At 49.6% G+C, this 27,482-nt stretch overlaps 1 protein-coding gene and 1 long non-coding RNA gene across 5 annotated transcripts in view; one reads left to right on the top strand and one right to left on the bottom strand.

The window, feature by feature from the left end:
- Positions 1-27,482, top strand: part of LOC135906092 (uncharacterized abhydrolase domain-containing protein DDB_G0269086-like) — a 373,257-nt gene that overhangs the window by 444 nt on the left and 345,331 nt on the right. The window lies entirely within an intron of this gene.
- LOC135906102 (uncharacterized) overlaps positions 1-27,482 on the bottom strand; it is a 136,246-nt gene that overhangs the window by 16,424 nt on the left and 92,340 nt on the right. The window lies entirely within an intron of this gene.

Genomic DNA, 27,482 nt, shown 5'->3' with positions numbered 1-27,482 from the left:
TGCGCGCCAGCCCCCGATTTCAAGGCTGAACCAGTTTTTTTTTTTTTCAATGCTTCCTCCCGTTCGCTGTTTTCATTCTTGGAGACATTGCCAAGTTCTGTATTGGTCGCGAACACGGAGATATATTTGTGGTCGAAATATATATTATTATTTCCTCAATTACACCAATCTCTTATTGTATTCGTACTCAATCATTGTCCTGAAATTCACTGGTTTATGTATCGTGCGGAACACATGTACTACGTCCGTCACGAAACAGCTCACGGAAAACGTACGTAGTAGCCGACAAACGTATCAAGGGGGATTGTAATGCGAGATCGAGCGTTGAATCGGAACCGGGCTTTTACCTAAGTCATAACGGAGGAGGGGGGGACACATTCATTCATTCATTCATTCATTCATTCATTCATTCATTCATTCATTCATTCATTTTCTATACCCTCGGGGCCAGAGGTATTACAGTGGAGTGTGGTTAAATCGGTACAAAGAAACATAACAAATAAAGGAGTAATACAACAGCGTACAGTAAAATCAGCTCACTAACAGCGTTCGCTAAAAAGTATGCATAGGCAAGTAATTCGCAAATTAACAAATAAAAACAAATAGTTAAAATTATATATAGTATTAGGTGGCTGCGTAATACAACATTACCTAAAGAAATGTTGAAGTGATCATGGTTTACTATGGTAGCAATGCACGCAGGACGGCGATTTCATTCTTGGCATGTGCGCAGTAGGAATGACCGAAGAAACGCATTTTTTCTGCATCTCGAAATACCAACCTTGTGGCGATGTCTAGCCGAGATTATATGTAAGCCGGAGTTCGCCACGAAGGAAAGGGTGCTGAAATATGTGGTGAAAAAGGCAGAGGCAAGAGATTTCGCGAAGGCGTGCTAGTGATGTTAGGTCGAGATTAGATTTAATGTTCTTACACTGGCAGGCTAAGCAAGATTATATATATATATATATATCGCGTGTGTGTGTGGTTTTACGTGACAAAACGACGATTTCATTACGAGGCACGCCGTAGTAGGGGACTCCGGATTAATTTTGACCACCTGGGGTTCGTTAACGTGCGCCGGGTGTCCTTGCATTTCGCCCCCATCGAAATGCAGCCGCCGTGGCCGGGATTTCATCCCGCGACCTCGTGCTTGCAACACCAGAGCCGCCAAGCAACCACGGCGGGTGCAGTTACACGTCTGCCCGCTTCATCGATGAGGCGGGCAGACGTGTTCTGAACCACTTCTACAGAGTGTGTAACTGCTTGTGACCAGGGTCCCAGAACGTGGCGGCACATTCGAGTTTTGGGCGAATTAATATTATACAAAGCAAACTTTCAAGTCTTGAAGGCGCATAGATGTGAAAAGTTTCGGCGAATGTATCCCCGTATTCGTTTTGCGTTGTTAGGCTTTGATAATTTGTAATGTGAAAGCGGAAGTCTTTACGAGAATTCACTGCTTCTAAGGAACGTTATTAAGGTAGTAAGCTTGTAAGTAACTCGCATGCGGCTGAATCTAGTGACGCGCATCAATTTGCATTCGTTAAAGTTCAGTTCCATGCACTATTTCTTGCACCAGTTCGCAATTGCGTTAAGCTCGGTTTGAAGATTAGTTGTCATTAGGGTGAAACATTTCGTGCAAAGTTGCGCAGTCATCAACGAATAACGTATTGTCGGAGTTCGATAGTATTTTCTCGCGACTGATGACCTTTCGACCTCGTAGATGGCTCACACCGGCAGGAGATCGGTACGCACGTCGCGCGTCGTTGAGCGCCTGTTGACATTTCCTCAAAACGTAAATTGACGGAGGCACAAGAAGTTGCGCTTTTATGTCTGATTATGATAATGTTTATAATATGTGGACACGTGACAAAAGATTTTAGCAGCTGTCACGTGCGAGCATACTGACAGTGCACCGTAAGTTCGAGAACTTACAATCCCCCTGGTTCCGGCTAATTTATATATTAATGATATTGTTACGTCCAATCGCGTCAAAGGGACGCGGGGATCAAGAAGGGAGAAGAAGAGAAGAACGAAGACTGTGCAGTGGCCATTCCTGTTGTTCGTAGCCTGCCGTTCCTGCTCTCGCACGCCTAAATAAACCCCTTTTCCCCGTGCTTGTAACAAATTGGTGGACGGTGCGGGGTACAGCTCGTAACCACGGAGCCTACGCTGCTACAACTTCGCCGAAGCCGTCGACTTGCCGGACTTCCGCCACCCTCACCTGACATGCCTGAATACGCCTGCCAGACTCCCCGAAGGATCTGACGCGGCTTCTAGGCCAGCACCTGGTGTTCCGTGGCAATACTACCGCGTGCCACTCACTTTCGGAGGAAAAGCCGGAGAAGATGTCGACGAGTGGCTCACGAACTACCGAAGGGTGAGCCGGTCTAACGGTTGGAACTCGACCGCACAGTTGTCCAATGTTGTATTTTCCCTTACCGACACTGCGCTCGTCTGGTACGAGAATCACGAAGACACGCTCACTTCGTGGGAGCTTTTCGTCGAGGAGCTCAGAGCGTGTTTTGGAGATTCTAGCGCAAAAAAGAAACGCGCTGAACAGACGCTTTCGCAACGAGCTCAGATTCCCGGCGAGACCTGTACGACTTATATCGAAGAAGTGCTGAAACTGTGTAAAATAGTCAACTCTCAAATGTCAGAAGATGACAAAGTTGGACATTTGTTGAAAGGAATAGCCGAAGACGTCTACAATTTTTTGATCGGCAAGGAAAGCTTGGATTCCGTGTCTGACGTCATTCGCCACTGCCGGACCTTTGAGACGCTGAAGATGCGACGGATAATACCGAAGTTTGGTCGCCTGGCTAATGTCACGACGGTGGCAAGTGTAGACCCGAGCTCGTGTGTTGACCTTCCATCCACTATACGGCAGATTGTTCGCGAAGAGTTGCTCCATCAGGAAGAGATGTACCGTTGCACACCCGGCATCACTGGCGCGTACTCACCACACGAGATGAGAAACACGGCCGTTTCGACATCATGGCAACCCACGGTGAACTCAGCGACCATCGAGTATAGGTCTACCCCACAAACGAGAGGGACCATGAGCTATCAAGGTCATGACTACGACCAACGCCCACGCCGCACGCACGCCTCCCAGCGGCCGATGCCTAGCCATGATGAATGTCACCCACCTACTGTCTATGCAGTCGACAGCAACATGCGCGACTACATGGAAGAACATCGCAATTTGAGGCATCTGCCGGTATGTTTCCAATGCGGTGTCGCGGGCCACATAGCGAGGTTTTGCAATCGTCGCCCAACAACGTGGAATGGTCGATCCGGATCTTCAGCAAGGCCCACACCTCCTACGAGGACAACTCAACAGCCGTACACCACCTCTTGGTCAGCTGGCGTCCCTTCTGGCAACGATTACTGGCAGAGAAGCTTCCGGAGCCGCTCGCCGGCATCTGACAGGAGTTTGACGCCACCGCCGACTTCTCGTGCACCGCGTTTACGTCAATCTCCATCGCCAGTGCGCCGCTCCGCCTCGCCTTCACAACCGGAAAACTAGCTAGCGCGGCCGATGGGGGTGAGGTCGCTCGACACGTGCTATCGACAGAAATGCCCCCTGCAGTTGCTATGATTAAGAACAAAGTGCATGTACTTGTTGATGGTGTTGCTACAATGGCTTTGGTGGATACCGGAGCAACTGTATCCGTAATGAGTCTCGGTTTTAAAGGTCGGTTGGGGCGTAAAGTTGTATTTCGGTGGGACCAGGCTGCAACTTTTTGTGGAGTGAGCGGCGAGTCGTTGCGCCCTGTTTGTGTGTGCACTGCTGACGTATCCTTGGCTGGTGGGGTTTTCGCGACGGAATTTGTAGTTATTCCCCGATCGACGCACGAAGTTATTTTGGGCATCGACTTTTTGCGACAGTGTGGTGCGACCGTCGATTGTCGCACGGGGGAAGTTTGCGTCGATGGCCATGTTTCATCCGGGCTCTTAGAGGAGACTTGCAGTCAAGGTGAACTTTGTGTATCTGCAGATACTGTTGTGCCTGCGTCCACCTCTGTGTGCGTGCCGGTTGTGTGTCGCGGTGAAGTTGCAGACAGTTTCGATGCCTCCGTAGAGCCAATGCATCTAAATTGTATGAAGAAGAACATTTTTGTCCCTCATTGTGTGGTATCCATCGGCAAGGGGCGTGCTGGCTTGTGGACGGCCAACTGCTCGGCAGAACCCGTCCTGCTTCCAGACGGCTTGAAACTCGCCTACTTTACAGAATACTCGTCCTCGTCCGTAGCCGTACTAACAGATACGCCGTGTGAACCTGCTGACCTTCGCCACGTCTCAGACAAAAAGCTTCTGTCTATGGTAAACAAGTCACTCAGCGCAAGTGAGCGCCATACCTTGGTGGATACGCTTTCTAAGCATCTGTCAGTGTTTGACTTTGCGCAGCCGGACAAAGCGTTCTCGATTCCCGAGTCACGAACACGCCACACTATAGATACGGGATCTGCGCGCCCGATCAGGCAAAAGCCTTATCGCGTGTCGCCTAATGAGCGGAAGATAATCGGGGAACAAGTGAGTGACATGATGAAAAATGGAATAATACAAGAGTCCTCGAGTCCTTGGGCAGCTCCGGTCATACTTGTCAGAAAGAAAGACGGCAACTGGAGATTTTGCGTAGATTATCGAAGATTAAACGCCGTGACTAAGAAGGATGCCTACCCCCTGCCCCGGATTGATGATGCAATTGATTGCCTGCATTCGGCCTCTTATTTTTCTTCAGTGGACCTGCGCTCAGGATATTGGCAAATCCCTATACACTCGGCAGACAAGGAGAAAACAGCCTTCATAACCCCGGATGGATTATTCGAATTCAATGTGATGCCATTTGGGTTGTGCAATGCTCCAGCAACCTTTGAAAGGTTCATGGACACCATTCTGCGTGGGTTAAAGTGGAACATCTGTATGTGCTATCTTGACGACGTTGTTATATTCGGGCGCACATTCAATGAGCACAATACGCGCCTGGATATTGTCCTCGACTGCATCAAAAACGCTGGCCTGGTTCTGAACTCCAAGAAATGTCACTTTGGTGACCGTCAAACCCTTGTGCTGGGTCACATTGTTGACAAAGACGGTATCCGGCCTGATCCCCTCAAGACGGCAGCTGTCGAGGCATTCAGTGCACCACAGTCAGTGAAGCAACTTCGTAGTTTTCTGGGTCTTTGCTCTTACTTTCGCCGATTTATTCCTGGTTTTGCTGACGTCGCTTATCCTCTGACAAATCTGCTACATAAAGACGCACGGTTTGAGTGGACACCCGAATGCGATTCTGCATTTCGTCAGCTGAAGTTCCTGTTAACCTCCCGACCTATCCTTCGCCACTTCAATCCTACTGCGCCGACAGAAATCCACACAGATGCTAGTGGCGTTGGTCTGGGTGCCGTATTGGTCCAACGCTATGACGACCGTCAGCACGTGATTGCTTATGCAAGCCGCTCATTAAGCAAACCTGAACGGAATTACACGGTGACAGAGCAAGAATGCCTCGCTGTAATCTTTGCGGTTCAGCGATTTCGCTCGTACTTGTACGGACGCCCATTCCAAGTCGTCACAGACCACCATTCCCTGTGCTGGCTCGTGAACCTTCGCGACCCTTGTGGTCGCCTTGCGCGCTGGGCTTTGAGGTTGCAGGAATATAACTTCACTGTTTCCTACAAGAGTGGCCGAAAACACGCTGACGCAGACTGCCTTTCCCGTATGCCACTTGCCACGACGGACTGCGACGCCGACGATTTTGATCATCTCGTCGCTTCTGTGACACCCGCTTTTCCGGATATCGATGCGTTCAAAGCAGAACAACGGACCGACACTAAATTGGAGCCACTCTTTACTTCTGCCCATTCAAGTGCAACAAGCAGCTACTGTGTACGAGACGGGCTCCTGTACAAAAGGAACTACTCAAGCATGGGTGCACGCTTCCTTCTAGTGGTGCCGGAGCGCCTCCGGCCAGCAATCCTTCAGGCTATGCACGATGACCCTACCTCTGGTCACTTAGGCACTGTGCGCACACTTTATCGCATTCAAGAACGCTTTTACTGGCCCCGGATGCGTCATTCGGTTGAGTTTTATGTCGCCAGCTGCATACAGTGCCAACGTCGGAAACGTCTAACCACTGCCCCATCTGGTCTCCTTCAACCTGTGCCGCCTTCCAGCTCACCCTTTCGGCAAGTTGGAATTGATCTGTTAGGCCCTTTTCCAAAGTCATCTAAGGGGAACCGCTGGATAATTGTCTGCGCCGACTATTTCACACGCTATTGCGAGACGGCGGCTATACCCTCAGCAACTGCCACCGAAGTGTCGCTTTTCTTACTTTACGCTATTGTTCTTCGACATGGACCGCCTGGTGTTATCATAAGTGACCGGGGACGTCAATTCACGGCGGATATCGTGGAAGAACTTGTGCGTTTATGTAACTCGCACCTCCGGCACTCGACGCCGTATCATCCGCAAACGAACGGCCTCACTGAGCGCACTAATCGAACAATCACCAATATGCTTTCCATGTATGTTGCGTCCGATCACAAGAATTGGGATGAAGTTCTACCATTTATTACTTACGCCTACAACACCGCCAAGCACGAGACAACCGGCTACAGCCCCTTCTTCCTTCTATATGCTCGGCCGCCCCGGTATACGCTCGACACTGTCCTCCCTTTTTACCACCACGACAATCCTACGGTCGCCGATACGCTGTGCCTCGCTGAAGAGGCTCGGCGACTTGCGCGTCTTCGGACTTTGGCATCACAAGAAAACTCCAAAGCCCGCTACGACGCACGACATCGGCCTGTTACATATCACCCTGGTGATCTCGTTTGGCTTTGGACGCCCACAAGGAAGCGCGGTTTGTGTCAAAAGCTGCTGGCAAACTACGATGGACCATATGTTGTCATCGACAAAGTCAGCGAAGTGAACTATACTCTCGCGCGCCTCACGAACTCTGGTAGACGTTCTGCTAGGACACAAGTCGCACATGTCGCACGGTTGAAATCATGCACGCCACGACAAGCTAGTTGACTCGCCCAGGGGGCTTTGTCTGCGAGGGGAGGTATGTTACGTCCAATCGCGTCAAAGGGACGCGGGGATCAAGAAGGGAGAAGAAGAGAAGAACGAAGACTGTGCAGTGGCCATTCCTGTTGTTCGTAGCCTGCCGTTCCTGCTCTCGCACGCCTAAATAAACCCCTTTTCCCCGTGCTTGTAACAATATAATGGTAGATCGCCAGCTGGTGCGAAAAGTTGTTTTTACTGCACCGCTGTCTTCTCAAGCACATTTTAGTTGCGTTGTAAATTATTGGGTGCAAAGCGTGAACTGTTGAAAGGGCTGAAACGGGTGTTTCCAACTATAATGTAACGAGGATGTTGCGAATACCTGTTCCAGTGTGGCGCGGGGCTGTGTCTTGTTCTATAGTGCGAGGAAGATTTAGTCTGGGAAGCTTTTCTGCGCCATTTGCATGAAACTATTCTTGCATCAACTGTTCAAAAGACGTACTCACTGTCAAACGAAAGAGTTCCGACATTCTAGAGACCACGAAATTATGCATGTAGTAAAGGGTCGTTCAGCCGTTGAGGGAAATACATGTTTCTTTGGGGATTATTCCAATGTGCGAGTCACGTCATCCTATTTGTTCGTATATGGGAGGTGCGCAATGTATCAAGGCACACGATCTGAAGTTCGACATAGCTGATGAAGTGTTGTCGCTTTGTGTGATGCTTTCACTTAACGGTATCCTTGTTTAACGGCTTAATATGTACACGCTGCAATAGGTGGAAAGTTGTTTGTTTTAGTCTGCTTTCATTTCCTTTTACTTTATTTCCACACTTAAATTCTACAAAGATTTTGCGCTTATGCTTTCTTTGGCTTTATTATTTGCCGGCTTCATATGGTTGACTAACGAAAATCGGGCTTCTCTCCCTCTCTCTCTCTATAAATATATATATATATATATATATATATATATATATATATATACACACACACACACACACATTACGTTCTTGCGTCTTTTGCTGGTTTACCAAGCTGCTGCTTATATAGTAACAGCAATGCAGGACACCTTATTTTACTCTTACGCGCCTCTTTGAGCATATAACCAATCCTTAACAGAATATCCGTCTATAAAGTCGCCACATGAGTAGGCCACTGCACGTGCTAATTTGTTGGTGGCGTTTAACTTCATAAGTCAGCTCAAATGAATAACAGAGGCGTCGTAGCATGGAGTGAAGAAAAAAGTGCGAATCGGGCGATAGTTGATGTCATCCATGATAGCAGCGCACGGATAAACGAAGACAACAGAAGGAGAAAAAGTCACGGAGAATCACCTACGGAACGCGAGACCACAGCTTGGCACTCGAGCGTTTTTGCATCGTGCCCCCGCAGTGGGGTCATGATGCGCCGAGGTCGAGAATCCGAATACTGTCAAAAATTGCAACCTCGCCATGCCTACTGAAATTATAACACCGACGCCGCGCGACAGACACGTGATATTAATGTCCACAACATTCTATCTTCTTTTTTCTACCGTGTTAATCTCGTCACAGGAAGTACAATTGCGTTATACCTTAACGGCTTTTCACCTGTTGTTGCTACAGGGAGTGGGTTCCTGTGGCAGCCCCTCTGTTGCTGCGCTTAATTTCCCGAAGTTTTGTCGTTGCCGGCATCACTCCACAGGCGAAAAATAGGACGAAAAAACAATGAACAATACGAGCGAAGACTAGCAACTGCAGTTTACAGTCAAAAACACAAATGTCTGTCATGGCAGAAACACGTGTAAGGTCTTAAAGATTAGCGGATAATACCTCGGACAAGTGGGAGAAGACCCTACGAAGCCCGCTCCTACACTGTAAACGAAAATAAACCCAGCTGAGAGTTTTTAAGCGGTGATGTGCCCTAAAACCTCCCCTCCTCAAATATTTACTCCGATGTATGGGAGCAAAACAGCGCCATTCCCTCGTTTCACTCCGCTGGCTAGCTGCCGGAGTATTAAGGCGACATGACGCGATTTTACTCCGCTTAAAAATTTTGTTCTCCCGTGAAACTCCGACAGGGAGTTTTGAAAAACTCCCCTCCGCCGATACAGGTTAGTCACGTGGCGCTTCCCATGAGGCTGTGCGCCTCGCCAGCGACCGGGCGCGTTCGGCGGAGCGGGCAGTGCTCATGGCTGACGGTTTGTTTACGTCGCTGAAGTGTCGTTCCGTGACAGCGTTTCGTCAATTTGTTTCCCGTGTCTCCTTCCAGAAAGCGTTATAGGCATGCCTGAAGCTCACTGTATCTCAGCTTCAAGTACATTACCTGTGATCACTTTGCTGACAACGATGATTGCAAGAACCACGTTTTCAAGTGCGGAAAAAGGCTTAGGTATACCTCGAAGCTGCTCAGTGGCTCGTGATGTCGGCTCACGTTCTGGCTGTGTTTCCGTGCTGCGTCACCCTGTCTTGTGTTCTTCAGTACGTGAAATGCGACTTCTATGTCCTTTTGAGGATATGCTGACAACGTCCAGTGTAATGCTTGAAAGGACCGCGTAGCAATGGCAACAGCAGCCACTGTTCGAGCGACGACATCCGTGATAGTCGCCCATGAATGGCGCAACCCAAGTTCGTTGCGGTGCTGTGTTGCCAGTGAGAAAGACCGGAGTGCAAGCAACTGTTTTTATGTATGTGTGAACGGATATCCTCGCCCGAAGAAAAACGGTAGGACATAAGTATGCGTGCTGAAAATAAAGCTTCTTATTGAGCGATGTGAATCGAATTGTTATCGCGCATATAGGTTTTGGTCACGTCGTTGCTTCCGATATTGCATTAACATTACGCTCTATCCGAGACACTGATTTAGACGCATGCCTGCTGGCTACGAGTTTAGGGGTTCACTCGACAGATCAGCGATGTAGCTCCTTTTCGCAACCGAGACAGATTGCTTGTACTCAGAGCAAGTAGTGCGGTGTATAAAATGTATGTCTGCGCATTTTTCGGTGTTACGTCGGCTGCTGCGGGTCATGCTCACACGTAATAATTTCTTGCTACGCTACCACTATATCGAAAAAATGTAATTTTGCTATGCAGCACATGCACTTACATTTTTCTAGCTTACTGTAACTAACGCACTACTTTTTGGCCGCGAACGCCGGCAGTGTGCGAAGTCGCTTCAGCACTCACAGAATGGCATAGTTTTGAAAAATAACGCCATTATCTTTTTTTTCTCTCACTATTTTGAATTAACAGTTTTGTGTTGATTAAGGTATTCTGTTAGTTTCAAAGAGGCAGATCTCGTATGAACGAGCATGTGAGTCGTAATTCTGAAAACAGCACAGCTGCTCCCTTGGCGGTTTCGAGGCACACAGTATCGTGGCTATATATACTGGCACCGTTGCATCTTGAGTATCGCGTGTACGTGGGATGTCTTTCAAATTTCTGCATTGGGCGTTTCTGGAATGTTTATGTATGTCATGATATATGTGCTTTCATTGACTTGTTTGATCGAATTTGACGCGGTCTCGTGTGCATATTTCGAAATTTGACCAGCAGCCTCTGCATGTAAACATGTTCGCGCAAACTGACGCGATGCCTCTTTTTATACTCCCGTTGCACCTCGAAAAAACTCCGTCAATTGCAAAGCAAAAAATAAAAAAAGACAGAAAAAAACCTCCCATAATTCCACGCAAAAATTCCGCTCGTGCGGAGTAAAAATTGTACTCCGATCATACGGAGCATAACAAACTCCGAACCGGGGGGTCGCTAGAGGACAAGCAGTATACTCCCACCTCGGAGTTATTTCCGTTTACAGTGTATAGACAAGACCATGGCAATGGGTCGTCCAACAGGCTCGCGCAGCGGCCGATCCCATATCGTGCCTTCCAAATCCTTAAGAAATGTGAGAACCAGAGATTCCAACCCCGGCGTTCCATCATTTGGGCCCCAGCTCATCAGGGAATAGAGGGGAACGAAGTAGCCGACGCTACAGCCTCGCGCTTCATTTCCGAGCGTCGCCTCTATCGCCCGTCGACGAGGTCCCTGAATTCAAACCGGCAACCACCTTTAAAGAAATCATAGAGACGGAGAAGCCAGCGCTCCTCCGTCTTATTGAGGCCTTTGCAAGGGGGGAAGTATCGGCCGTGATTAAGCTGATACAGCTGTGCACGAATACAGTACTGTGCCCGGCGGTGCTGAAACACTTCAACCCGGCATTTTCGGGCGAGTGCCCGCACTGTGGGGAGCTGGGGAGCGGACAGATACCACATGGTGTGGGCAATGGTGTGACCCTCCAACCCTGCTTTCCCCCCAAACCCCCACCCTACCCGAGAAGACTGGGAGGCCGCCCTGCTCGGCTGCTCAACCCTGCAGGACCAACGTGCCCTGGTGGCCCGAGCCAAAGCCGCTGCAGAAGCCACGGGGGTCCCGGACTAGGGATCCCCCCCCCCCCAGACTTTGTAAGGTCTGGGCCCTTAGGGCTCAGCTCACACCTTCTCCTGTAAATAGTTTACCCTGTCGGTCCCTGCGTGCGAGACGCACACTGCGCGCGGACGTGCAGGACCTTGAGTAACGTTTATCCAATCCAGTTAGCGGGTATAAATAATCCATTTCTAGTTAATGCAGCAGCAAAGACGGCCTTGAAACGCACATGCCAGCGGACTTGCGAATAAAGAATGCTTCCGCAATCTCCCGCGCAGTCTTACCTTTGTGCCTTGACAGCACCTTAGTTTCAATCAGCAACGGTTTGCACTTGCGTACCGTGCAATGCAGGCACAAATTAGACGACGGCTGCCCTTTCAACAAAGCTCTGTGGTCCATTGATCGGTAATTCAGACACCGCCCGGTTTGGCCGCGGTGTACCTTGTCCGCTTGCCCCGTCGTGAAGGTGCCGATTTATTACCACTTGCCACAGGACAGGGGCACGTGACACACTCTGCACCCTTTCCACGCTGGACCAACCCGTCACGCGGTGTTTAACACCACAGTGCACTCCACCTCTGCGTTTCACGCGCAACCTTTCCCTCTGTACTGCTGCGCAGATGCGGCCGGACTTATTTGTTGTCGAAAAGACGACATTTGCACCAAATCGGCCTCCCACCTTCTCCATGTAGTGAGACTAGGCGCCAGATCATACGGGAGGTTGCTGAAGCATTCTTTATTCGCGAGTCCAACGAAATGTGCGTATAGTATGCGTTACATTACGTGATGGAAACTCAACGCGACACAAAAGGCGCAGTAGTGGGCGGAGGAGGCGTTCGACTGGTGTCTGGCTGCACTGTAAGCACCTGTCCTTCTTTGCCTTCGCGTCCACCAAACGATGGATCGTGCAGGTGCATGTGCGAACTTCACCGTGCCAGCGCAGCAATGCGGTAATGCACTGAACGTCCACACTGTTCGCCCAATGGATGCATACGTTAGCAGCGTGTCCCCGTGTTCCTCATCGATAATAAATAAATAAATAAATAAATAAATAAATAAATAAATAAATTTAGTTAACGTTCCCAGCAAGAACTCTTAGTTCTCAATTCTGGCGCACGGGAGCAGTAAGAAAAATTAACAGCAACAACAATTATAATGATGATAATAATCAATAAATTAGAGCAGAGCGAGGGAGCGAAGTGATAAGGGAAAGGCAGGTTGGGCAACGGGGTATGCCAGCCAGGCTGAGTCCTGGCTGAACGATGAGTCGGAAGCGAAGCTCACAGTGTGCACGCACAGTTTCGCGTTCATTGTTCAGTCGGCATAGGTCGTGAGAAACCCAGCAGCGCTTTGGCGGCTCTGTAAATCGCAGGCTAACGATAACACGGCTCCATCATCTTCTGTTTTGTAAAAGGCCTCTCGTCGTCTAACAGCACTAAAGCGTTCCGAAGGGCAGTAAGTTTTATGTACAGGGCAGTCACACAAGACGGGGCTGCAACATGTGCCCTTGCCTCACGTGTTACAATTGGCACCGTGCTCCATACCAACTAAGAATGAATAGGCGTTGTAAAAGCGACGCCTATTCTCAGCGGGCGACCCGTGAAGATACAGCTTATCCGGTCTAATGCACAAAGAGCGATGGCCCGTGCCGCTGCCCTTTACGCTGCGCACAATAAGTTCCACGGCAGCCATCCCGAGCGCTTGCTGTTCATCAGTGCCTTCCTATACGTAAAAAGGATTAACAGCGAGCTACGCGTGAAAAGGGGCGAATCCATGGTTGTGTGCTTCTTATATTCTAATTCTGTTGTCTTACGTGCTGATTTTGTTTTGGTTCTATGCGTGTGCTTGTTTGAAGCAATCCTTCGTGGCCCAGGGCCATTGCCTCGAGCTGCTCCCTATTTCGGCGCTGTTCTCAGGATGGGTCGTTCGGGGCGAATGACATGAACAAGAACCGCGGCGTCATGCCCGCCGTTCGGCTGCTGCCGAGAGTGATCAAAATGATCGAGCACCGCGGAGTCGCAGCAACGTTGGCGCAGTCGAGCGAACCTCCTTCGAGTCTCGCGGTCTTGAAAGGCGACGGGCGTCGCGTGACGTCAAGGGGCGCGAAATGGTCGGGCGTCGACGGCGCGCGTGCGCTCCTCCGGCGAGCGTTTCGTCGTTCGCGCGCGTGGCCGCCGTGGGAGCGAAACGCGTGCGGCCGGAGGGGACGCGTTCTCCGACAGGCGGGCACAGCGGGCGAACACCGCGCTCCGGCGGTCGCGATCCGCTTTTCTGCACGACCCTCACAGTGAAACGCGGAGGAAACAATTTACGACGACCGAGAGACACACTAACAGCGTTATGCATCCGCTGATCCACTGGCATTTGGAAGCTGCACTTGGCCTACGAACGATTCTGTGATGGGTGCTCAGTTGCCTGCACACGCCTTCTCACGAACGCGGAAGCATGATTTCTTTATCGATCACCATCAACGACGCCGTTCATTACACGTCTCGTTCGACAGCGTACGCCGGTGCGCGCGATGTTCGAGGGAAGAGAACAGGCACGCGCAAAACTCTCTCGCTCGTTGCACTGTAGCGGGATGAGATGTTATTACCGCGAGTGTTTCACGAAGTGCGTTCGAAATTGCGTAAAAGCAGGGAAGGTGATTAAATTATTTACTCTGGATTGCTTTTACGACAGTGTCATATATACATTTGAAAATTACACATTGTATTAAGTAAATAAATACTTTTGTAAATTAGACTAATTAGCTTTTCTTTCTTAAGGAAGAGCCATGCGATTGATCCCAACGGAATAATTGAAGCGTGTCATCCGAGGAGCTCACAACCGCTTGCAGAAATGCGGGAAGTTGACGCTGTTAATTTTTTAAGCGTAATTAATCTTTGCCGATTTCACAAGCAAAGTCGAAACTGAACAGCCGAAGAGCTCAACCTTGACGCCCAATGTAGACACCCATCCATGAGTGACGAGACTGCTTGTTCCTCACGGGTGGGCGAGCATCAAACGACCGAGATCGCGGCTTGATCAGGACGCTCGTTTGATGCTCGCCCACCCGTGAGGAACAAGCAGTCTCGTCACTCAAGGATGGGTGTCTACATTGGGCGTCAAGGTTGAGCTCTTCGGCTGTTCAGTTTCGACTTTGCTTGTGAAATCGGCAAAGATTAATTACGCTTAAAAAATTAACAGCGTCAACTTCCCGCATTTCTGCAAGCGGTTGTGAGCTCCTCGGATGACACGCTTCAATTATTCCGTTGGGATCAATCGCATGGCTCTTCCTTAAGAAAGAAAAGCTAATTAGTCTAATTTACAAAAGTATTTATTTACTTAATACAATGTGTAATTTTCAAATGTATATATGACACTGTCGTAAAAGCAATCCAGAGTAAATAATTTGATCACCTTCCCTGCTTTTACGCAATTTCGAACGCACTTCGTGAAGCACTCGTACACTTCTAGACAAATGCACACACTTTGGGGTGTATATTTACCACACAATATATAATAATCGTCATCTGCCTTGCTTGCGTTTCCTTTCTTGAAAACGCGCAAGACAGACGACGATTATAGCTGTGGGACAAGATACGCTCCAAAGGGTGCAAATTTTTTAAAGAGTGAACAATACACACTCTTAAAGAAGTATAGACCCTTTGTGGCGTATCTTGTCCTACAACGATAATCGTCATCTCTCTTGCCCGATTTTCCTTTCCTTAAAGCTGCGAGCCCGGTACTTCCAAGACACGAACGGCTTGCGCGTTATCAGCGTGAAATAGCATTCTCAACAGGAATGTAGCGAGCGGAGCGTTTTCAAGAAAGGAAACGCAAGCAAAACAGATGACGATTACCGTTCTGGGACAAATATACAGCCCAAAGGGTGCAACTGTTTTAAGACTGTCAGTATGAAGTGCGAGCTCCTAGTTGTTTCATACGCGACCAAAGCATCTGAGATGTAGCTTTGGGGACGTAAAGCCACTTGAAAATCACTGAAACGGAACCTTGGGCAGCAACGGCCAAAACAATAAGTGAATTATCGAGGTGGGACACAAGCATCTGACTAATTAAGTACCGCACGCACACCGACGGAAACGCAAGTGGAAGCTGTTGTGTACGCGTCTGCTGTCCTCTCATCATTTGAACACGGCGCCTTGTTCGGCCGTGTCCGTAGCGCATTGCGGGGCGGAAGACGCGGCTTGGAGCGCCCTTCCGCGTGCACGCTGGCTGCGCTTTTCCCGGAAGAAGCGGAAACCGCGGCGAGGTGGGAGGCCACTTTTTCTGCCAGGTCCCTTGCATGACACCTGATTGACCCGGTGACCTGCGCAGCTGTATAAGCGAGCGGCGCGGCTAAAACAGCCTGCGCCAAGTAGTCAGTGGCGGAGCGCAAGCTAATTTTATCACGTGTACCGGTTTTATCATTGGATCCACGTCGCCCATGAGATGAACACATCAATTTCCACTTACAAGAGCCACCACCATTTAGCCACAATAACGAAAATGAGAGTCCCGGCTACCTGTTTAGTGACGGTGCCTTTGTGTGTGCCTTCGTTTCTGTTATAAGTGGACGCATTGAAACGCCTTCGTTCGACTCTCCGCGAGTGCCGAATGAGTCCATGTTCTGCATGGCCAAGACACTCATTTTGTCCAACGAAAGGTCATCTTTGCTGTTAATTTTTATTCGACAACACGCCGTGGGCTCTCAAATAAATCACTGTCAATACTTGGCAATGTACATATGCAGAATCCTGAATCAGGGATGGCACTTTTGTTTAATTATTTATCTATTTTTACCTTCAGGGCCCATAGGGAGTTATAGAAGAGAGTGATAACAATAAGTAAAAACACACACACACACACACACACACACACACACACACACACGCAATGGAAATATCACGTAACATATTCAAGCGAATTTTTATTGTAACTGGGATCCTTTAACGTAACTGGATTCTTCCTTTTTTTTACTTTTGCCTCCGATGCCGTTGTTTTTTGTTTTGTTTTTTGCAATGAAAACAAACAGCAACGAAAAGTTGCTTCGTAAAACGAAGCAGTCGGAGTTGTCGAGAGACTCTCGCTTTAGGCTTGAGGGCGTCGTATAGACCGTTTCATCGGGCGAGGAGGATAGGGCGCGCGGAGAGCCTTTCCTCCTCTCTGGCTTGGGCGATCCGGCGCGGCGCTGCTTGAAAGTATTGCTGTCGCGTGTTGCGGAACAATTTCGAGTTGTTTTAGATGGTACTTTGCGAAATTTACACCATGTCCGTTCATATAAGGTCGTCAGGGAAGCCTTTCGGTGCATCGGTAACTACAGTAGGCGGAAATATTTCTTGGGGGCGCAAAAATGTGGCGCATTTTATCAGCCGCGGTGTACGCACATTATCAGTCGCGGTGTGTGTATGTGTTGTGAATTATTTTGCTTATATCGGTTTTAATTCAACAAAGGAAAGCGGTGTCTCTGTATTAGCAGCATGAAAAGGTAAATCTGCTAACTATCTGATCGCTTGGCGTAGGGAGTAAAACATAAAGCATAAGAGCGCATGCTCGTGTACGGCCAACCTAAAGCAACCACGAAACATCTAAGCGGCAGGCGCTATCAAATACTTGTGATGCGCCGGCATCGTTCCCGCGCATTTCAAGACTAGTAGGCTTCAAATTACCATATGTCTACGCTAGCCTTCCTGCATGAGGCCGATGGCGCTGCTCAGCACAGCGATCACTGCGGTTGGTGAACCAGCACGATACATATGTAAGCTGTGCGCTTCGGCATTGCCTTTTTGGCCTGCATACAGCCATAATATATGAGAGGGATCGCATAAAAAGAATGCCATGCCTATTTTTGACGACAAAGTTTCCTTAATACGTGTGAGTGCGCCGTAGAGAACGGAACGAACACAACCGAAAACAAATTTCGGTTATCATCATCTTTCAAGAGCAAGAGAAAACGGGCTAACGCCGCAATAGGACCTCGCATAGTCACGAAGCACAACGTTTATAAATATATAACCGCTGATGCCGTATGCTTGGACCATGCGGTATATAGAACAAAGATATCTGTAATCCAGCACCTACCACTGCTTAGGATGCTCGCGCGGTTCGTAAACAGTCCCTTTGCTGGACAAGCCTAATTCAGACTGTAAGGTATGCTGCTATTACTTGCCAAAACTATATTATTCGGGGGCAAAAACCTCATCCATCTAACCAATTAGTCACGCAATGTAACCTGCAGCGAACAGTTTGAACGGTTGTCAAAGTTTAACATCAGCTCCTATCGTAGCAGAACGGTACCCACGCTGTTACGATCATCGCGTATGTTTCATGGCTCCTAAACCGCAGCTTAGAATTAGAGGATAATACTGCAATAAGGTCACATTAATGACTAGAACATTCAGAAATACACAATTGATCTCCGAGGCTGATTGCAGGCTCAAATATGCGCGCACACATCGCGCTGCGTGTTCCGTCTACCTCAACGCCAGCAGAAATTCCGGCCATAACGCCTTAAACCACTTCAGCACGTCTCACAGAACCGTTTACCACGTAGGATACGCACGTCATACTAAACAGAGCGCACGACCGCGAAAACAAACGCCAGAACCGACCGCCGTGCGTATACCTGCCATGCAAAAGACCGCTTTCACCCAAGCCAGTATGGCGCTGCTCATAGGCGGCGCCACTGAGCTCACAATATGGCGGCGCCTACGAAAAAACGGTCTATAGCCGCGCGCGTACACATTCGAAGCGTGCGCGTTGCACGGTCGACTCTCGGTCACCGTGGCGTTCAAAGCGGTGGCGGCAGCGCGCGCCGAAAAGTCTTCGTCAACAAGTGCTCGTCGGTGGGCTCGGAGGGTCCGAGAACGCCGTTATCAAAGAAGGTTCGTTGTGTCCGCTGTCGGCATTAATGCAGTTACGGGACATCCGCATACGATACCCACGGGTCTCGGACGCCGGAATTTGGTTTAGAGCGAAATCAAACCCGAGCAGCTTGGATCAGTTGGGCTACTTCGACACTACTTCGGCGCCTCTTCAAGCACGTTTTTCTATGTTGCTTTGGCTTGGTACGGCATTTTAATGCGGCGCCTATTTCTTTGATAGGGGTCTCATCGCTGTTACGTAGTCATTTGAAATATCGGCATTGTTGCTGTAATAACATCTCATTTGCTGATTTATTTATTTATTTATTTATTTATTTATTTATTTATTTATTTATTTTTGCTGGCGAGCCTCTCTTGCGCTGAAGATATATGGCTTCATTACTGTCTCTTCGCCATACAACGTGAACGACTTTTCCACTTCACGTGCGCGCATCACTTTTGCACGAGTTAAAGGAGGTTCTCAAGGAGGGAGGTGAAAGTGGGGTAAAGTGCAGGCGCAGTAACTGTCCCTCAGTAGAGGACACCTCAACCGCGCTGCTCTGAGTCGGTCTTTTTGGGGTAATTTAAGAGAAAGGGCGAAGAGGTGGCTCACTGTAGAAGCTTCCGCGGCCGGGCCTAGTCCTCGCCGACTCGGGCCTGTGCTCGTCTTGCGTGTTCCCACACGAGGAGATCGACATGTAGCTCCCTTGCACACGCATACAATGTGCGACTGCGGGCGGTCGGGGTCGCCAAGAAGGCGGCAATGTCGTCCGTGGTTGCGACATGCATACCCCGAGGTGGGAGAGAGCAGCAAATGCCGAACAGCAAGAACATCTGCCACGAGCTGTACTTCTCGCGCAGCGAGGCCAGAAAACTGCGGGGCACAGAGCGAGCTGCCCTTTTCTCAGTCAGTTCAATAGCCTCGGCATCAGCAGCTACCAAGTCCTCAGCATGAGGTTCCACCAGCGGTGGCCACATTTGGACATAGGGCCAGAATATGGCGACAGTGCGCTGAGGTTCCCAATGGTGGTCGCCGAAGTAACCCATTGTTTTAAATTAGACCGGAGTCTTGAACAGGATGCCTTGCGTAGCTTGGTCCCATCGATTATGGTGTTAATACGAACATGGCTGAGGTCGAAACGTCGACTGCGGTCGGTTCCTCCGTTCAGTCGGCTGTCGTGATTTCTTCCGTACGCGGCGAAAGACGGTCTCCACCAGGCCTTATATAACATCATACGTGAGCTCTTCGAAGAGGTAGAAGAGAGCGACTCGTTTAGGGGAACAAATCTCCGCCTACCTTTGGCCCTCGCTAACGAAAATGATTGCGTCAATGATTCCATAATTGACAAAAGAAACGCCGCTGCCATCGATGTTGGAGGGCAGCTATAGTGAAAATGTTCAAGCCAATTAAATCTTCGAGGCCATGGGAGGGATGTATTCCAACATGCAAGATATGCAAGCCTCTTGGGCTTTCCGAGCAAAGCTTTGAACGTCAGGCGTTTGTGTATGATTCTGACGCTCTAAAGAACGGCGGAGCGAGGCACCTCGTTTCCAATGGGCATCAACGAGCTTTCAGTTTGACACCCTTTTTAACGACAACGTCTCCCTTTGCGAGTTACTCCCACTTTCCCTTAACGGGTATGTGTGTCTAGCCTTTCCCGAAGGTCGATCCCGAAGATGTGCAGTCAAAATATGGGCCGGCACCGATGGTTGTGCAGTTTTTTTTTTTTTTAATGATGGGGATTTACATGCCAAAACCACTTTCTGATTATGAGGCACGCCGTAGTGGAGAACTCCGGAAATTTTGACCTCCTGGGGTTCTTTAACGTGCACCTAAATCTAAGTGCCCACCGGTGTTCTCGCATTTCGCCCCCATCGAAATGCGGCCGCCATGGCCGGGATTCGATCCCGCGACCTCGTGCTCAGCAGCCCAACACCATAGCCACTGAGCAACCACGGCGGGTGGTTGGGCAGTCTCAGAATGTGAGCCATTCACGAAAATGTAGTGGATAAAAAATTGAAGCGGTCCGACGCTCTTCCAAGTACTCCCCCCACGCGAGGCGTGACGCGACAGAAAGCCGTGTGGGGTAACTCTGCCCCAACTTCGCTAAGGAAGACAGTAGAACGTTTTAGATGAGGAGACGCAGGCCGCATGCGAGCGTAGGGGGACGCAAAATCTATTCTAGGCCCTTCGCGCTCGCTTCTGCTCGCTTTCGTTTCTTTCTTTTAACGCTGGGTGCGGCTTGCGTCCCCTAATCTAAATCTTTGATCGACGCCAACCAGAAGTTTAACCGCTTTCCAGCTTATTATTATTATTATTATTATTATTATTATTATTATTATTATTATTATTATTATTATTATTAGAGCACCGTATCCCATGTCTCGATTACTCCTTGTCGAAGACAGCACATTGCCCGGAAAATGAATACAGCGTTTGAATGCACTGCTATGTCGAACCGCAAGTTATTTCCCGTCTTTTTTCCTTCGTCCAAAATAGCGCTCTCGCGAATGAAGTCGCATGCGCACGCCTGTTCTCGGTGCAAGCGTTTCCTTACGTCTCGCTCTCACTGTCCAGTGCACGTGTTTGGCACGGTAAAATTAACCGTCATAGAAATTAGTGCGCTGCAGGCAGCACGTTTGCGCTAAGGCGTTTCTGCGTGGACACACACTCAGCTAGAATGCCTGACGGCCTTCTTTGTTCTTTTTCATTCTTTCCTGCCGCCGCCACCACGTACTTGCAGGCTTCGCCGTGCGTCACCGCTAATTGACGTCCAGCCACCCAGGCCGTCCGGTACTATACCGTGCACCGCTGTGAAAGCCGGCGTTAGCCACAAGCAGAACGGAGACTGTGTTCTACTGCGGCGCACGCGCACGTCCGCTGCTGCTGGGAGAGCAGAAGAAGCTTTCGCCCCGCCTACACCGCTGCTCGTGGACAGGCACAACTCTTTCGCGTCTGTATCCCGAAACGGCGGCATCCCTCCGCCAAGTTGGCTGCTCATGCCTCCGATGCCTCTATACGTACACTGTCTATAATGCATGGTATTAATAATACGACCAATATACATACAGCGAAACAATCGGACAACACTCCCCGTGAAACGACCATGTTAACTTCTGGTCTCTACTTGCCAATACGCTCCAGCGCACGCGCGATTGGGCGCATTTTAGAATGGTCTGTCAAATACAGTCAAAATTGCAATTTTACATTGTCCTGCGCACTATACTGACTGCATCATTGAAACGCACTTTGGCCACTTTGGCTCCTGCTATGCGCTGCACGGCGTTAGCGTGGCGTCGCAGCAGCTCGCGGCCAAAACGCGTTGCCGACTGCGTCCTTGAGCGGCCCCGCTCTGCTTTGAAATTCGCGTCGCGTCGGTTTGCCCGGCTCGTATCTCTTCCTCTCTTTGTGAGCGTTTCTTTCATTGCCGAACCAATCCTCTGTTCTCTTATAATTCTCCGAGGGGGGGCTGTCTTTGCCTTCGTCGTTTTCAAGGCGCATTTTCTTCTTGCGCGCAGCGGCGAGCCTTCGCCGAAGCAGAATGGAGGGGGAGGAGAATGAGGAGGAGGAGGCAATATATGAAGCAAAAGTAGGCTCGCCGGGGCGTAAAAAAAAGATCGACCCAGATTGAGGGTCGCCTGCGGGCACCTCGCGTGCAAGCTACGGTAATCCCTTCTCGCCTCCCTTTCCACGCGTTACGTCACAGCGCCAACCGATTGACCACTCGGCGCTGTTAGCAGCCGGCTGGTCACAGTCTTGAATGACTCCTTCGCGGAACTGCTGGTGTCTTTGGCAGCAGGGCAGCAGGTGGCGCCGTTTTCTAGAAAGCGTTCGAACTGCGTCACCACAGAACACCGTTCAGCGTTCTGGAGGCCGGCGAAATTTCAAGCAAATCATGGGCCGAATTCAAGGATCTGTTTGGCAATTCACTACCTCCTAGATGACGGATACATCGGCTAGTCTAGCTAGCCGATGTATTCGTCTAGCTACTTTTTCCCAGCTTTTTACGGAAAGATAAAACAAGGAAAGGAGCTGCAAGGCACCGATTGTCCGGAGAAGGGCGTCAAAGAGCAACCTCTACGACCAACCAACAATGTGTACGACATCACCAAAATACAGGAATATAGGTCTACCCCCAAAACTTTCTTTCTAGAAAGAAAAAAAAAGCACTGAATGACTAAAGTATCGCGACACGCCCTTACATTTACACAAATGCAACGAAACCAGCTGCACCGCTATGACGCTTTGTTTTCGTTTACATTTAAACGATATCCTTATATGTACAGTATCTACATGCCAGAAGGCCACGAAATGTTGTTATTCGCAGTCATCTGAACTCGAGTCGGATGACGCGCGCTTTTCGCTGCTCGCATCCCACAGAGCATCGTCCTCTGTGCCGTCCAGCGCGTTGCTGATGCTGAATTTCCGAAAAGATTTGGGCGCACCAGCTCTTCGGGGGAGGGACTTCCACACCGACGACACCCAGCCACTAACGGCTACACGACAACCAAGCTGCCCATTGTTGCAAGACTCCTTTAGATTCTTTTTTATATGCCAAGCATTTCTTGGCGAACATTTGCCACTTTGAGATTATCTATCTAGCCGCCTACGTCTTGGTGCTCTTACGGTCGTTTCGTTAACTTCGTATGTACCGAAATTGGCATAGCATGACAATAGTATATGACGAGCATAAATGATAGGTCATGTGAGTAATGAAACAGCCACTTACGTCTTCGAGCTCTCATGGTCGTTTCGTTAACTTGGTATGTAGCAAAATCGGCACAGTATGACAAGAGCGTCTGACGTACATAAATCATCAGTCGTGACACAAATGTAATGGCATGCGCGTCATGTAGGTCATGAAATAGCCGCCTACGTCTTGGTAGGTACCAAAATTGGTAGAGTATTACGAGAGTGTATGACGAATATAAATGATAGGTTATGTAAGTAACGAAACAGCCGCTTACGTCTTGGTGCTCTCATGGTCGTTTCGTTAACTTGGTAGGCTCCCCGCACACTTCGCATAACATAGATTCTCACAGAGCGTGGGATCTGCCGTAATTTTTTTTTTTTCGCCACGACCAGTATATAAAACGGGAGACGACTCTTTGCTGCGGTTTTTTGACGAAGTAAAAAAAAAGTGCGACCGATGAGCCGACTTTTATTCTTTTATGTTGTCAACGGTTGGGCCAGATATTCACCATGCGCACAATTTCTGCAGTTATTAGGTTGCTGCCAAGACACGATGGGCTCGCACATTGATCGTGGGTGCTGGCCGCTCTGGAAAAACCTTGATCGGAGCCGGAGTGCAAGGGAAACTTATAGACAAGAACGGCACCGAGAGCGGCGCTGCTGCGCCGGCGTTGAGAGCGCCGCATGCGAAGCAAAATTCTATTAGCGGGTGGTACCCCTCTCCCATCTCTCGTTCGCGCCGCCTTGATTGCCTCCTGCACTGCGCGTGTTTGGGCACGTTTCGTGCCGCGCGCGGTGTGTGCGCGTGGACATTTCCTTCGAAGGGCGGTGTACAGTCTCACTTTTAGGGGAAAACTCGAAGCGCATTGCATCGCGATGCGGCGAGCGCTTGAGTCAGGTGGCGGCAGCAGCTCGCGCAGATGCTTGAGGGACGGGATCTTGAACGGCGTCGTCTGCTACGGCGGCGCGCGCTGGCCGCATTGTCGAGAAACGTTCTACTGTCAGGTGCAGGGCGCCGATCACATCGTTACTGCGTGAAATGAGCCGGTATTCTTTGCTAAGCGTTGCGCGACGCCCACTGATACGCCTCGAATGTAAGTTCATCGCTGCATGGCAGTCATAGACGACGTACTGATTCCATACATTCTTGACGGCCCGTTTCTGGAAGGCGACTATACATTCTAACGCGATAGGACGCCGATCCACACTGCTCGTGCTGTGCAAGAACTGCTAGAAGAGCGCGCAGTCACTCTCTTGGAGCGGCCGCCTCAATCCCCGGGCGCCAACATCATTTAAAATGTCTGGGGCTCGTTGAAAGTATCGCTGGCGCAACATCCCCTCTATCAGTCGCCCGAGGATAGGCTTCGATCCACCATCGTCAGCGACTGAGACGTGCAGCGAATGAACACATCCCTGATCAAGTCATTCTACACTTCACTGCCTTCCAGGATGAGCGCTGTCATCGCTGCCACTGGGGACATGACGAGATACTAACTGAAGTTCCGAGCGTGACGTGTCCAATTCCCCACCGGCGGGCAGGGTCTGTCTGGTGTAGCGAATGATTGTCGAGAAAAATCACTTCCAGCTCATTGTCTGAACCTAAAACGTTCATTTAATCGTGTCCGTTTGTTTCACCGTGTTCGACTCCCATTGTTGAGTGCTTTGTTCTCCTTTCAAATCAAACGAAGACTGAGCACGTTGCGCGCACATCTTGGTGCGTTTTGTCGCTGCTCATTACGGTAGCACACACAGTGAAGAAATATACGTGCACACGCTCAGTACTCCGGCCTTTCGAAAGAACAAATGAACCATGTTGTCAAAAGAAGTTTGTGGAACTCCATTATTGCCAATGAAGGATCAGAGTGTGGCGACGCACAACGTTTAGTAAAGAATATCAGCTCAGTTCCCGCAGTACCGATGAAATCAGTGCACTGCCCCTGACAGTACCACGCTTCCCGAAAGTGCGGCCAGCGCGCGCCGCCGTAGCAGACAACGCAGATCACGACACCACCCCTCAAGCGTGTGCGCCTGCTCGAGCTGCTGCCGCCGCATCGCGACGCAATACGTTCCGAGTTTTCCCCTTAGTGTGAAACAAATTGCACATGCTATATTTGCCTTTAAGAAGATCGGTACGCTTGACGATTATTTTTGTCTGCAATGCGGCGAAAGGGCAGCGTCTGCTTAACCATGTAAGGGACGCTGAGCAGGTAATTGGAAACGACATCGTATGTGCCGCCGGAAAAATCGTCAGCACATACGATGCGGCACATACATACGGCACCTACGAGCTAAAGTCATTTTTGCAGTTTCTCACATTATGTTTGCTACAAATCCGTGTTGTCTCTGATGGCGACAACGGACTTCTATCGACACTGTGCGGAAATAAACAAGATATATCGCTGCATAGCACAAGTACGACATGCGCACACAACTTGCTAGTACGTCCCCTACAATATGGAATAGAGGCAGCAATGTAGACAGCTTGGTCATTTTATAACAGTACTCTATAGACGGAAGTTGAAAGTATTATTAATCATTCCTGCTTCAGCAATGCCGGCGCGACCAAGACGCGGGTGTGTATCGTCCAGTAACCCGATCGATCGGTGCAGTGGTGAAGCGGGAATGAACTCCGGTCATGTTCAATGCATCATGCACATATTCAATTTCTCGGCACGCGTGAATTTCGGCCACTGCTAGCGCATACAACAGACGTGGTTTCCATTCTTAGACAGCGCACACACAAACGAAACACTAGAAAGAAGACAGGACAAGCGCTCGTTGAAATTAAAGTTTTTATATGAATAAAAGGATTATGTACCGAGTAATTATTAATTTCACGTGGGTTACATATAGAAACCGTCATACACTCAGGAGTGATCAATTAACGAGCTCGCTTTGTTTGCCAGATGTTTACTTCGCTCGGCGCACCGCAGTAATCCATGTCTGTCGTCTGCTTCTATCGTACCATTTTCTTGTGAATCGGCAGAATTTCACTGGTGGCATCAACCTTTTCATGTTTACATTGCTGTCGTGACAGTTAACAACACAATAATAATTTCCGGTCATCCGAAGAGGCGCCGCTGCAAACAAGAGACGTTTCGCGCGCAGCGCGAACTGAACGCGGGCGCGACCGCGAAGGGAAGCGGCGACGGAAACTATATATACACCCGTTGGAGATGAAATCGCTCCGCCAGGGGAGAAACGAGCGCTGGCGTCTAGGATGAAACTTGGCGTGCGGTCGTCTATAAGGGCACAAATGCAGAACAAGGACGGTGCGTCAGCTGCCACTCGCTTGCTTTCTCGGACAAGGCTCGTCGTTTCCTTTGGATATCGTAGCCGACTGCTATATCTGGCGTCCAATTTCGCTTTCTCATTTGCTATATTAAATATGGCCGACATTTTTTCTTCTCGACGTTTCCTTTTCTTTTTTGCCTGTTTTGCCGTGCGTATATACATTGTCTATATGTAAGTGAGTTTAGCTGAGAGTCAGCTTTATGACCCCTGTTACGTCTCAACACGGCCAGAGGCGTTGATCAGACGTTTGCTACGAGGCAAACCCCGCTCATTCATCAGCACCTACCAAGAGGTCAACGCAGCGTTGACACCAACTGCTGACGGGTCCACAAAAGGCACCCACCCCGCGCCACTACCTGACAGCCTGAACTAATGATGAAAAGGGCCAACGTGAAATGCTACCGAAAACCGGCGCCGACTGTGGATTCCTGGGGTTGCTATCCTGTCCCCTATTCCATGCTTCGAGGGAGCGGAAGTTTTGGAGGTGTCGGTGCTACGGAGCGTTGCGATAGCGTGGAATCGCAACCGATTCGACGATTGTGATAGGCTGCGATACAGTCATGAGATTGCCTAGTCGTGTCGCCTATAGGGAAGACGACGGTATTAATAGCGGCCACTTTTTTGCGCAGTAGGGCCGACGTGTCCTAATGTGAACCCGGACGTTTAACATGCTCCTGCATGGAGTGAGCTTCCGTAACGGGAGCCGTGTAACTAATGCCAAATGAACACTTTTTGCTTCATTCGTACCACGGAACGTATTCATCGACGGGCTTGGTGGATTCCTTGCTCTAACGCCACCTCGAGCCGCTACACCCCCTCCCCACCCCCCCACCCCCTTTTTTTTCGTAGCGTTCCGTTGCGCCGAGCAGCTAGCTCGAAATATGCTTACAAAGAACGGTGTGGCAACCGGTACAAATCGCACATTGTCTCGGGCATTTCCAATTGTCGCGGCGGCCTCAATCAGATGAGGGGCGGGGCTCATGCAAGGAAAAAGAAAGAAATAAGCACTCGGGCAATGATATCAAATAATATTCCGGATTCTTTGCTACTGCATAATCGTAACTTAATAGTTGCTTAGGGACGTAAACCGGTGTTGGTCAAATAATGAGTCACCAACAATTAAGGCGAGTGCCGTTCACCTGCTATGTCGACCAAGAGACCGGCGAAGCGCACTGTTTACGACGCTTTGCGAAAGCTGTTGGCACGTAATACATGTGCGTGATTGAACAGTAGCTGTTGGAACGTTT

This window comes from Dermacentor albipictus, chromosome 9 (assembly GCF_038994185.2).
Source record: "Dermacentor albipictus isolate Rhodes 1998 colony chromosome 9, USDA_Dalb.pri_finalv2, whole genome shotgun sequence".
Taxonomy (NCBI): Eukaryota; Metazoa; Arthropoda; class Arachnida; order Ixodida; family Ixodidae; genus Dermacentor; species Dermacentor albipictus.
Note: the sequence above shows the minus strand (reverse complement) of the source record. Positions and strands in the feature narration are given on the sequence as shown.